The 15,085-nt window shown below is 32.0% G+C and overlaps 1 non-coding gene across 1 annotated transcript; it reads left to right on the forward strand.

Annotated features, from left to right (window-relative positions):
- The first annotated feature begins 12,355 nt into the window (after positions 1-12,355).
- LOC125217316 lies at positions 12,356-12,456 on the forward strand. Its single transcript, XR_007175728.1, has one exon. It is a non-coding gene; the product is annotated as a U6 spliceosomal RNA (small nuclear RNA).
- The last annotated feature ends 2,629 nt before the right edge of the window (positions 12,457-15,085 follow it).

A 15,085-nucleotide genomic window follows, 5' to 3' on the forward strand; every position in this document is an offset into this window, starting at 1 on the left:
GTTGAGTCGTAATTGTGTGAGTTATTTCTATGTGTAAGCTTCAGGTAAAAAAGATTCAAGTAAGTTTTAACTTGAGCCATGACTTATGACCGACAAGTTCGAGTGAATTTTAATTTGACGACGGGGTTTGATAACCGATGCCCCTCTCGTTTTCGATTTGGGCCTCATCAATTAGCCTGGGACGTGAATAAATAGTAGTATGGGCCTGCTATCATTCAGTTGTCGCCAAGAGGCTGTGGGCCCTGCTTTCATTATTTAGTGGTTTGGCTTGATTATTAATTAAATCTTCGATTTTATTTACTGCCTTAATTGATCAATCACCTTGTTAGTTAATCCAAAGTTTTCAAATTTTTATATATTTAATTAATTCATACTAATTGTTTAAAACTAAGTTGATTTGATTTTGAGTTTAACTGGATTGACTTAAGTCAAGTTTGGCCATGCACGAAAACAATTGCATATTTTCGCTCCAATTGCGTTCGATTGTGCACTATTTAATGGTGTGATAATTTCTTCTTTTTTAGGTGAAGACGTGAAGTGAATGTTTTTTTTTTCATTTTCTTTCTCAAAATGCAATGATGTAGAATCATTTTAAATTTTAATATGCAACTTAACTTTTCTCGTTACAGAGGATGGGTGTGAACTCAATATCCAAAACTTGAAATGATTGGTTCACTATACAAACATGTGACACTGAAGATGATGGAATAATGAGATGAAAAGGCTTGTAAATGATGTGTGACCTAATTTTTTTCCTCCTCCAACTATTGAAAGAGCTTCTGGTTGATTTCTACACAAATTCGGTGAAAAGAAAACTAGACCAGATAATTATATTCAGGTGAAATGATGATTGGTTCCCTGTACAAATATGTGTGCGAACTCAATCTCCAAACTTGAAATGATTGATTCACTATACAAACATGTGTGCGAACTTCAATCAATTTGAAATGATTGGTCCAGTATACATACATGAATGACACTAAAGATGATGGAATAATGAGATGAAAAGGATTGTATATGATGTGTGACCATATCTTTTTTCTGTAGAATGTGAACAAAATATCTATCTATTAGTAAGAATGACATATTAAATTAAGCAACAACAAAAATTAATGAATTACGAGTATAAACTAACAACTTTGAATGGCATTTTGCTTGTCGATATTCATTTCAAAAAAAAGACTTTGCACGATTCCTAATGCATACATTAATTATACACATAAATTCAATTCATGTAGACATGATTTTATCTCATTACGTTTATGAAAAAAAAAATTAGAAAAAAATATGTTCGTTCCACGCAAAAGAATAAAATATCACTTTATTAATATATAGTGCATAATCGAGCGGCATAGTGCAAATTGATTTGCGCACGAGTCAAAATTTATCATATAAAATTGACCTAACTCAATCCAGTTCGACTCAAAATCAATTCAATTTAATTTAAATCATTTGTGCAATTACTCCTAAACTAAATTAGATTTAATTTATACAGTATAATTTAAACTATTTTACAGAGAAAAGAGATAATATATGAAAGATTTATGAAAAAATCACAACATGATGTTGAGCTTGATTTAAAAATATTTATGCAATATCTAATACTAACACTTATTTTTTTTTTTCTTAAATTAATGTAGATATATAATTTGAAAAGATAAAATTCCTAAATTATTGCAGAAGGATATTAGTAAGTAAAACATTAATTTGTTTTAAAATTAATATTTATAAATCAATTTTATTGTAAAATACCTAAAAAGTTGATTGTACATACAATTATAATTAAAATAATACTTGATAAATATGATATTATCTCATAAATATTTCATCCAATCACAGTGATTTTTTCTATTATAGAACAGTTATGACATTAATTTGTAAAACATAATAGGTAAAAAAATTAGGGATATATATATAGGTGGAATAAAATGTTGCTTTATACTCCACTATCCTCAATTCTTATCTTAAAATAATTTAATCATATATGACTAATACATAACTGAAAAGGATTCCAATCCAAATGTATCCAAGTCAAATTTGAATTGTAATTAGCATGTTTAAGCCAGGTGCTTACAAAATCTAGCTAGATCTAGAAAAAAAATGAGATTACAGTTGTAATCCAGAAATGATTCGCATGTATCCAAGCAAGATCATGATCATGTCCACAAGCATGCATTCATCAAAAAGTCGATCCAATGCTAAATCCAATTGCAGAAACAACATGATCTTCTTACCAAGATGCACTGCCTTTTTTCGTCGAAATGAAACCGGAAAAATAACAAAACCAAAGTTAGTAATCCAAATAAAACAAGAATGCTACAATTAATCGACTTTGAATGGAAATCTTGTGTAGAAAGAACACAAGAAATAATAAAATCGATTTTTTTAAAGTAAAAAATAAGTATCTAATTCAGCACAAAAAAAATGCTCACTCAAGCAAAATTAAGACAACCATTTGGAAAAATAGTTTTTATTTCAGATCTGAAATCACAAAAAAAAAAAAAAAAAAAAAAAAAAAAAAAATTGTACTCTTTCACAATAAGTAACCACAAGGAATTACAAAATTAATCATCAATTTAGGACAAGAAGGATAAACAAATGATCCACAAAAAAATTGAAGAAAAACTTGTCAAAAACACATTAATCAAATGTAGAAACGAAGCATAAATCAAGAAAAGAAAAAGGTTATTAGAAATGGAAGCGCTCACCACTTTCAGACCAATCTACAACTCTGATTCCGCTCTTGAATTTCTGCGTTTACTATTCAGGAATATCGGGTGACGGACGATACGCCTCTTATAAATTGTTGAAAGATTCGCGTCAACTTGTTGAGTTGAATCGTGCGAGTTTGAGTTGGAATCGTGCGAGTTTTCATATAACCCGCTCAACTTAGTTACACTCGTTAAATGCGTTATCACTCGGTAAAAATATTCTGAGTTAGATTGAATTTGAGTTATAATCCACGGGAGTTCGAATTAATGAGTTTTTTACACAACGAACCACAAAATTTGACACATTATTAATACACTCATATATACTAATCGGAGCTTAATGTATGAATGTGTAGGTGAAAAGGTTCAAGTCAAATTGAGTTGAGTTAGACTTTTGATTTTTGTTTTCAAATTGAGTTGAATCTAGTTTTGAATTTTATTTCTGAGAGTACTATAATTTTTCTTATTTGAGGAATGGGTTAAAATTGATGGATGCTATTTCACACTCATTATTCATTATATTGTTCATAGTATAAACATATCAAAATTAGCGCATTGAAGTTCTCTAGTGAATCCACATAATTACTCTCTTCGTCCGCCATTAGGAGTTCCATTTATGGACGACACGAGTTTTTAAGAAATGTTAACAAAAATGGATAGAAAAAGTTAGTGAAATAGATGTCATGTATATATTAGTTTTAAATGAAATGTGAGAGGAATGAGTTAGTGGAAATTAAGATCCTATTACGATTTATGATAAAAGTGAGTAAGAATTACTATTCGCGGAAGGACTAAAATGGAAAAGTGAGACTCCTATTCGCGAATAGGGGAGTATATTTGATGAACTGATGAGATATTATATTATCGATATAAACAAAGTTAGTTATACTATTTCTATCGTACAATAAATGCTTCGCCTAACAGCACTTATCTACAAAACGCAAAGTGAAACGCAATAAGGCTAACTTTGTTTCCCCCCCTTTTTTATGCTTTGGGATGGTCTCTCGTACGCGCGAGTGTACAGCAATACAGTGAGTCTTTCTTACTTAGTTAAATGTTAATTACTGGAGTATTATTAATTAAACTAGTATCTATACATTCCACTAACTCATTTCACTCACATTTTATTACAAAACCAATATATAAAAGTAAGTCTCACATTCCACCAACTTTTCTACCCACTTTACTTCATAAAGTCAAACAATTTCTTAAAACCCGTGTCGGTCAAATATGAGACATTTAATGGCGGACGAAGAGAGTAATTTATTAAATTAAATAATAAATTCATCACATTAATCCAAGTCATCACATAAATCCATAAGAATTTGTTATATCATATATGTCTCATAAAAAAATAATCATGTAAATCCTTCACCTATATAATTGGGTCAACTAATTAGAAAATATATTGTTAACAAACAATTTATTAGGTATAGTAACTTATTCATATTAAAACATTACCCTCCGACTTCTCTTTGTACTCCAATACATCTCTACCTTATCATTTTTCCCGATATCTTTTATCCGCCTCCATCTAGCTCGGGTGCCCTTCTTCATCACCAGTTATCATCTCCTGCACCTTTCTTATCCTACACCGGCGCAATCTATTCCATAAGCCAATTTTTCACCATCTACATGTAATAATTTCAAACAAAAATCAACTACATACCCTACATTACAACTTTTGCCATCGTTGACTTAGGTGCTCTTTTTGCATGAAATCTGTTGTCGTTTCTTTTATAAATTATGGCAAATGACATATTGTTACCCTACATTACAACTTTTGCCATTTCGTTGACTTAGGTGCTCTTTTTGTATGAAATCTATTGCCGTTTCTTTTATAAATTATGGCAAATGACATATTGTTTAAAAATATAGCTAAATGATTCAGATACTTTTAGTCGACATTAATTTATAATTTAGTGGATATTAATTTATAGTTATACCAAATTAATGGCATTAACATCCTCCATTTGACTACATACTCCGTAGTATATAAATCTGTTGCCGTCTCCTTAATAAATTATGGCAAATGACATATTGTTCGAAAAAATAGCTAAATGATTCAGATACTTTTAGCCGACATTAATTTATAGTTTAGTGGATATTAATTTATAGTTATACCAAATTAATGGCATTAACATCCTTCATTTGACTACATAGTATATAGTTATACATTTAATGGCATTAACATTTCCCTTGGCTACATAAATTATAAACATAACTTATTAAGTAGTAATATCTATAATTATTCCCAAAATTTATACACATTCAAAATATTGCTCAAAACTCGGCTTTTATATATGTATAGATTATCTAAGAATTTTACTAACTTCCTAATCATACTACTTAACGAAAAAAATTCTTTTCTTTTTCAACATTTAAGAGTCTAGATACACAGTTTTCTAATTTTATCCTTTTTATTTTACATTTTCTAAATTATTTTTTCTTAATTTGAGTTTTTGTTATACAATCCTAACATTTACTATTATAATTAGTTAATCATTTTTATATAATTGGTGATTTCAGTATTTAATTATGGCGTAGTAGTATTATTCTAAATTAGTTTAACCTAGTCATTTTGTTTTAGATAAAAGTGGGAAATGGAGAATTTGATCAGTAAACCTCATTTTTATAGTTAATATTTTATAATTGAATTTTATATAGTCCAAAAGAATAAAATATATTTAAACAAATGAATGAAAAAAGAAAAGGAAAAGAGAGGATCCGAATACTAATGCCAGCCGTTACAAATCAATTAATCGAGTAATTTATATTTTGTTTATGGGCATTCACTTTTTACATTTTAAAGTTTAGTTGACTTCTATTCTTAAATGAGGAATCTCAGGTGATGACCGGGTACAAGGTATTAAATTGTATAACTAATTCGAGATGAGTTGAGTTGTATTCGTGCGATTTTTTTTCAGTGAACCAACTTAACTTTTTTACCCTTGTTGATTAGTCAAAGCCAATAATTATTGTGTATCACATGGGTTAAACCTTAAAAGATTCAAATCTAGACAAGTCATTCTTGATAATAATTTGTTCAAACGAGCTTTTACGAAGTGACTTGCAATGGTTTGGATTGTCGATTGTCCCTTTCATTCTTTTGATTTGGTCTTCATCAATTATCTTGGGCCGTGAATTAATAATAGTACGAATCCGCTATCATTTAGTTGGTGGGCCTATTTTTGTCTTTGGACTTGAGATTAGTAATAGTGTGGGCTGGCTTTCATTTATTTGGTTTAGTTTGGGTTGATTAGTAGTACTAATTAAATCTTTGGTATTTAAACTATTTATGGCCTTAATCAATCAATCTCCTTATTAATTAATCCCAAGTTATCAAACTTAAGTATTTGATTAATTCTAAGTGATTAGATTCAAAGATTTAATTATAAGCATTTAAGTAATTACTCTCATGAGTCATGAGTAATTAGTCTAGTAATTAATTTTCGAGAAAGGGGCGAGAGAGATGTAATAATTTTCTAATTCACAGATGAGGGTTAGCGATATTTTCCCTTTTTCCCAGTTGAGTAGAATCGAGAACTGATCCAATGGATTTAATAAATAATTCAAACTAAGTTGATTCGATTTTGAGTTGAACGGGATTGAGTTAAGTTCAGATTCATGCACGAATAAAAATCGCACAATTTCGCTCCAATTGCGCTCGATTATGCACTATTTTATTTGTGAGAGTCATGCAAAAAGTGCATCAAAAGAAGCGACCTCGCTTGTGGATTAGATAAAAAGATCGTGGGCATTCACTGGTTGTAGCATCTTGCTCGATGGATGGACGTATGCCAATGACCGAACCTTTGTGAATGTTTTGGTGGACTCCCCCAAAGGTACTGTGTATCTTTCCTCGTCTGACATAACTGATTGTGTTGGAAATATGGAGGTTGTGCAGCCCTTCTCTGTGAAGGTGTTGGTCGATATTGGACTCTAGAATGTCGTCAACATTCGTTCGCAACTACTAGTTAATTATATTCACATTAATTCAATTCATATAGCCATATGATTCTATCTCATTATGATTATGAAAGAAAATAGAAAAAAATGCACAAAATAGAATAAAATATCACTTCATAAATATAGTGCAAAATCAAGTGAAATTGGAGTGAAATCTTGCAAATTGTTTTGTGCACAAGTCTACATAAAATATCACTTCATAAATATAGTGCAAAATCAAGTGAAATTGGAGTGAAATCTTGCAAATTGTTTTGTGCACAAGTCTACATTGATCATGAATTAAATTGATATAACTCAATCCAGTTCAACTACAGTCCTATAAATAAATTCTCAATGTAGAAAAAAGAAAAAAAAAATCAAGCTAAGTTTGTTTTTTCATTTTAATTTTACAATCAAGATAAAAAAGATGTACATTGGTGAACAATTTTGTAGGCATGCTCTACAACATTTAAAAGATGTGGGGCAGCTGTCATAATTGGGACGTACAATTCATTCCTTCATAATTGAGACCATATATATAACAATGTCAAGGATCACCCGAAGTCGCCCCATAGGCCACAAAGCTGCCAAGAGAGATACTAATGGGAATGCTCTAGCGTCTAGTAGTGTGACCGAGTCAGCTCAAGTCGAATTGGATCCCAACGTGAAGGCGATGATTTATGCGTCGATGATGATGAAGAAGTTGAAGTGCACGATGAAATTGTGGAAAGAGGTAGGAACTGTGGAGCACGAAATGCATCATGAATTGCATTTATGTACTTTTATTAATTGTAGTTTTATCTATTTAACTTTTAGGACTTGTTTGATAAAAAAGATGGATATAAGAAGATATGTAAAACAAGATAAGAAATACGGGCTTCATGTCAAGATATGCAAAGATATGAATTTTTTTCGTTATTGTTTGATAGAAAAGAAATTGTCTAAAATTGTATTTTATATTAAATAACATGGCTTAACTTGACAAATTGGTGGGATACATAAACATGGTTAATGTTATAATTTTGGTAAGATTGGTTAGGGCCCTTGTCTTATATTGGGTTTTGAGTTAAGCTTAAATATGATATCAAACAATTAGAAATGTCCATATATAATTCTCTATCTTGGTATTACTAACTTATCAAACACGTCCTTAGTGTTTCTAGGGCTGGCAAAACATACCGAAATACCGCACTTACCATACCGAAAAAATACCGAAAATATCGAATTTTCGGTACGGTATGATACCTTATCGGTAGATTAAGGTACGGTAAAGGTATGGATTTTGCATATACCGCGGTATACCGCATCATACCGCAATTACGGTATGTACTGCAAAATTACGGCATATACTGTAATTTTGCAGTATATACCGTTAATAAATATATTTTTTAAATATATATATATTATTTATAAAATTATAATATTTATATTTTTAAAACTAAAGAAAGATTAGAGGCATAATTCGTAAAGCAGTAGCAGCCATCATTAATTCATTATTCTGTCCTAATTCTAAATCTCAATTCTTCAATATTTTATATATCAAACAGGTATGATTTGCACCGCGATATACCGCAACACGGTACGGCATGCCGAAATATCGGTAAGGTAAAGGTTTTCAAATTTTGACATACCGAATTTTCGGTATACCTTAATGCGGTATACCGAAAAATTCGGTAAGGTATAGGTATGGCATTTAGTCATACCGCAATTTGCGGTATGACATTCTCGGTGCGGTATACCGTACCGTGCCAACCCTAAGTGTTTCCAATCTATATCATTTTATTCGTATATAATATATGCAATTTTATTTATTTTATTATTAAGAAATTAAAAGGAAATAACATTAAAAAATATATTAAAAAATAGGCGAAATAAGTTAGGGCTGGTAATCGAGCGAATATTTTTTACGTTCGAACCCCTTTTTTAAGTTCGTTGAGTTGATAATTTATCCATTGGATTATAGAAAAAAAAAATCATATACTACTATAAAGCTTGGTGGATCTCGTTGAATACACCTACATTTTCTTATATTGATGGTAGCAAATCAAAACTACATGAAATACTATTACTGAAACAAAGTATTTTGTACTTTGAATGGTTATACCTTGTATATTAATGAAACATTAATCAATATAGCGTTTAAAATAAATTCAAGAATTTTAAAAAAAACATAAGTATATACCATGGTACTTATTAACTGAGGTAATATCGAAAAGAGTAAAGGTCAAAATTGGTCCTAAACATATGCTCATTTTATCATTTTGGTCACTTTATCTTTTGGATTTTTTGGTCCTGAACATATGAAAATTTGATCATTTTGGTCCTCCGTCAATATTTCCGTTAATATTTAACGGTCAACCATTTTCATCACAATTTTGACCAACTTAAGCAATTTTTAATTATTTAATAACTCTTAAGTAATTTTTAATTATTTAATAACTCTTAATCATTTAAAATAAAAAATAAAAATAAAAAATGTAAATAAAGAGGAAGTCTGCTTCCTCTGCAAGCATTTTTGAAAAAAACTCTCGCCCTCTCTCACTTCGACGGCGCCGGCGAGCGAAGGCTAGTTTCTCGGCAGATGGAGAAGGAGATTGATGAATTCAAGAAAATTTGTAATACATCAATGGAGTAGTTGTTGGTATGTTCAAATAAGTGTTCTATCAAACACTTAGTGTGCAACCAAGTGGTACTTTTTTCTCCCCCAATTCATTATGTTTATGTTGTGAGTATTTGAGCATTTGTAACAGATTCAAAGTCCCCAAGGCCATCTGTGTATAGCTTTTTTCAAATTCCTCTCTTCCTTTTATTTCCTCTCTTCCTTCCATGCAAATTCTGGAAATTTGCCATGGCTTTTGACGATTCGGAGTGAAGCAAATTTCTTGCAATTGCAAGACTCGTACCGGAATCGAAGGTCACGTTGGCCACCACTCTCGTCGGACCAGGTGCTCTTCCCCTTCCCCTCCCCCCTTCTCCTTCTCCATCGACCGAGAAACTAGCCACTGCTCACTGCTCGCCGCTCGCCGGCGCCGTCGAAGTGAGAGAGGGTGAGAGTTTTTTTAAAAAATGCTTGCAGAGGAAGCAGACTTCCTCTTCATTTTTATTTTTAAAATTCTTCTTTTTTTATTTTAAATGATATATCCTTAAAATAATTAAAGTTATGATTAAGAGTTATTAAATAATTAAAAATTGCTTAAGTTGGTAAAAATTGTGATTAAAATTGTTGACATTAAATATTAACGGAAATGTTGACGAAGGACCAAAATGATCAAATTTTCATATGTTCAGGACCAAAAAATCCAAAAGATAAAGTTTAAGACTAAAATAATAAAATGGACATATATGCCTGACCTTAACACTATCGAAAATTTACAACATATGAAACTTATATAGATATATATTGATACTTTTGTTTCATATATTATCTGATAATCGCTTTCACATGGAGTACTTTAAAATAAAAAAGATACAAAAGAGTAAATTTAATTTAGCATTATATTGGATATTTGAGAGAATTTTGGCATGGACAGTCTGTTAAGGGAAATTGATTGCAATCGGCGGAAGGATAAAAGGTAACCGTGGGAGCTTTACCCGTCGATCAAACCAAGAACAAAGATGAACAGAAAAGTAAAATGCGTAAATGGAAAATAAGTTTAGGATATTTCTTCATAGAATAATATGAAAGGTTCCACACATATTTATAATATTTGGGATACAATAATATCTTAACAGAATAGAGTAAACCAAATGTAATAATATTCTAAGCAACAAATATGGTAAATCAATACTAACTTAATAATAAGATATTGGGAATTTTCTAGGAGATATGCTCGTATCACATTCAAACACCTATATCCAAATATTAAGATAGTACAAGAAAGTAAATTTAGTTTTCCTTGCATTGACAAATGGGGTTATATGTTGCTGGATATTTGGGGCTGTTAGAGCAGGATCCAGAGGCACAAAATTTAGGGGAGCAACTTGATTTCTTGCACACATAATTGCAGTATTCATCCGAACATGGAATTGGAATTGTTGGGAACTCAAACGGAACTCCTTCCACATAATTCAGATCCACCAATACTGCTGCAAGAATTATAAAATAAACCCATGAATTTAGTGAAGGACTACTTTTCCTCTCCATTGCTCTACTTTTATGAATAACTGGTTTTGATTCTATGAGATGGTGTTGTCTCCTGTGATGATCATGGCTAAGTATATATAGTGGAGGTGGTATGAGTTTTTTAATTAGGGAATATATTTGTTTTGGTAGTCATTTTTGTATGGGCCAAATTTGCTGGATTTTGTCGATTTCTATTTAATGTATTTTACAATGATTGGGGTGAATATTTGCACAATATTTCTAGTATTGATGGTAGCAAATTCTTGTATGGGATAGTGTTTATTTCATTATTTGTCCAATTTGTCATATATTATGAATATAACTTTTTAATTTGAGATAGAGATAATGTGTAGGACAACACCCTACGTACATAAAGAGGCACTTATAACTTTAATTTTGAGTAAAGAATGTATATACTGTGTAATAAGTACAGTATTTTTAAATATTTTTAAATTAATGTAGTACTAATATATGGACTCGTGATTTGTGTGTATTATATGGATGTATATCGCATAATTCATTTGAAATAAGTTAATTAATTATATGTAGATTGTGTATATATGGACTCGTGATTCATGAAAATAAATAAAGAATGGATTGTATATCTAATTGTTATTATCAGAATATTATTGTAGTAATGTGGTTTTAGTACATTGTAGTAATAAAACGTGCGGAGGTATAATTAATTTTACAACATATTTTTATTAAAATTGTTGATCTAAGTCTGCCTTTTTTTTATTATTATTATGGCATGCACTTTTAGATTTCTTAGACTGATAAAATTGTCATTTGATTGATCCATAATTTATGTAGACATTCTGAATTTCGTGTTCTTATAAAGTCGCGCAAAAGTTTACTTTAGCATTTTCTTTTTATATATTTTTTTTCTAATCTTAAATAATATTCTGAAAATGGGTTTATTAACGGAAAACTGTTTTAGTCTAAATTCATAAATTTGTGTATTTCCCCTTTCAAAAAAAGCAAAATAACCCTTGAAATTTTATAAAAATATCCCTAATAAAATGTACAGGATTATCTCTAGTTTTAAGTGAAAATTATATTCACATTAAATCAATTTGTATAGACATATGATTCTATAATTCTATAATATATAGAGATGTCAGGCCAGCCAAAGCCCGCCTATATTGAGGCCCAGTCCGGCCCAGGCTCACTTGCCACGTGGACCCGGGCTGGGCTGGGCTTTGTTTGAATTTTTTGTTTAAGTATTTTAAAGATATCCTAAATGTATTATATGCAAAAAGTAAGTGTATAACTAAAGTAATACTAACATATATTGTTAGTTTTGTTTTGTTAGAGAAGATGATATATGGGTTGATGTTGTATTTCTAAGCTACAAGTATATGAACTACCTAACAAATTTAAAGAATTATATAATTATCATCATATATTAAGGTTTGATACTTAATATTTTTAAAAGTTAAACTTCATAATCATCTTTTTTACATCTTTGATAAAAAAAATTATAAAAAAAAAATTAGATACAATCAAGATTGAATGTTTCATTCATGATTTATTTGAAAACTTATGTTAATATTAAACTATTATTGTTCGAGTCCATTCGGAGACATCCAAATTATTGGAATGATATAGACAAAATTATCATGTCTCGTGCACAAGATGACATGCATATACAGAGAAATATATTATTATTAGTGATTAACCACCTAATTATATTAAAAGAAACACACTAATTATAGAAGGTGGGCCTCTAATGGGCCTGGGCCTATACTATGCTTCGGGTGGTCCTGGGCCGGGCTTGGGTTTACAAAATGGCCCAATTGGAGCCCATCTCAACTGATGAGCCCAGCCTGGGCCCGCTTCATTTCACTAGTGAGTCGGACCTGGGCCGAGCCAGTTGACAACTCTAATAATATATAGTATCAAACAAAATAAGAATATCATAATACTAATATCTCTTCATTATCATAGTGCATAATCGAGTGAAATAGTGCGAACTTTTTCGTGCACGCACGAGTCTAAATTTATCATGAATAAAATTGGCATAACTTAATCCAGTTCAACTGAAAATCAATCAATCCAGTTTGAATTATTTCTATAATCCAATGGATAAATTCTCAATTTAACTACTCCTAGTACATTTGTTAAGGGGGAGCGAAATTTGAGGAGCTAGAAGGAAAGGATTTGTTCTGTATAAGGGAGAACAAAAAGAGCAGAGACGCATTTGACGAAGGTAGGGAATGAAGATGAGCAAAAATGGGTAAGGGATATGGTTTTCCTTAGATACAATATGCATCTGCAGAATTATGTAATTGGCAGCTCTGTTTCCGATGATGCCAATTGATAACATTTGTTTTTGGCTGATGATTTCATATAGTAACAATTAATCTGCTCAATTAAACTAGGTATGGATTCATATATCATACCCAAATGATTCTACCTTATTACGTCCAACAAAAGGAAATGGAAATAAAAGGGAAAAGAATATCAAACATTTAAATAGTGCATAGTCGAGCGCAACCGAAGCGAAAATGTGCGATTGTTTTCGTGCATGAAAGCACGGGAGGTTTGTAGTCGGCAAATATAGTACATTTCCACTAAAAAAAAATCCAATCTCAGTTTTTTTTCAAAAACTTATGAATTGCGATTTTTGAAATAAAAAATGTCAATTGGATGCTAATATCCCTAGACCATTAAAATTTAATTAAAAAAATCACAATGGACTATTCTAATGTACCCGAATTAATTACCGCTTACGTGGATAGAGCTGAACTCAAGACTCCAACCGTTTTGAGCTCGGCAGTTGATTTAAAAACTGAAGAATTCGACCGTTGTTGCAGAAATAGCGCGCCAATTAAAAGATACAATAAATCTTGAAATCACGAAAGGCTCCATCTGAATCTCCCATGGCGGATCACGAAATCATCCATCTGAACTTCGAGGTTTCTCCCATGGCGATCATCCCAAGGGGGGCTGCGGCCGACAACATTCCTCAAGAAATCATTCACCACATTCAATCTTTATTAAACAGCCGCAATGCCGCCAAAACGACGGCCCTTTCCAAGTCCTGGCGCCTCGCATGGACCACGCGCCCCGTCCTCGACTTCCACGACCTCCGCCATCCACGCCTCCAGTCGTTCCCGGCTTTCGCCATCGAAACAATCCAGAGGTACGAATCTCACAAGCTAAGCATCGACTCTTTCGCTCTACGGATGGATGCAATCGACGACCACTCTCTCGCTACATGGCTGATTTTAAAAGCGATCAAATTGGGAGCTACTGATCTAACTCTTCGAATCCGGAGGTCAGATAAGAATTCGAGGCCGTTTGCTCTACCAGATGAGGTTCTTGATTCTCAAACCCTAGCTTCCCTAAATCTTTATGATTGCAAAATTAACTTGCCAAAGAGGGATAATTTAGTGGTGAAATGGTCCAATCTTAAATCCATTATTTTTACCACTGTTGCAACCAATGGTGATTTGTTGCTCGACTTCATTTCGAAATGCAAATCTCTTGAGAGAGTAAAGTTGCAAAACACCAGAAGCCATAGGTACAGTGGAGAAGAGAGAGCATCTTATGGTATAATCCAACAGCATAAGCTCAAGTCTTTGGAATTGGTTGGTTTTGATATGAGAGACAACATATATAGGCATGACTTGTGGCCTAAATTTCCTTGCCTGAAAGAATTGGTGATTCACGACGTCAACTCTAGCTATGACTGGAGGGGCTTAAGAATCTGCAGCCCGTCGTTGGAGGTCATAAGCATACACATGTATGAAAATAGGATTACGAATGGGAGGTTCGATGTTCCAAATATTCGAAAATTTGAGGTGGTGGGCCTTCATTTGCCAGAGCTGGATGAGTTCAGAACAAGTAGTGGTAATAGGGAATGGGAGTCAGATATACGTGTAGCGTGTGGGAAGCTTACTCAATCATGGTGCTCTTCGTTGGGCAAACTCTTGAGGCAGTTGAGCTCATCCCGAATATCTCTATCTGTGCATATGGATTTTCATCTTCCGTGTTATTATAGTACGTATGATGGAGATGGTTTACGACCGGTAGTAGAGATATTGAAGGTATGTGGTGATAATCCACAACTGCTACCTGTTTTCCTAAAGGCCTTGCTCCGGAGATGTCGCCCCAAATGCATAACCGCGTTTAATAAGGTGTACTATCAGAGGCATGATGCTACCTTGAACTGGTATCCTGCATTTGAATACTATCGAAGACATGAAATAGGTACTAATCTTGCTCATTCAAGCTCATTATATTTTGATTTATGATGAGTAGTTTTTTTTTAATTTGAAAGGCCCTCCTGTTGAAG

Source organism: Salvia hispanica, chromosome 3, assembly GCF_023119035.1.
Source record: "Salvia hispanica cultivar TCC Black 2014 chromosome 3, UniMelb_Shisp_WGS_1.0, whole genome shotgun sequence".
NCBI lineage: Eukaryota > Viridiplantae > Streptophyta > Magnoliopsida > Lamiales > Lamiaceae > Salvia > Salvia hispanica.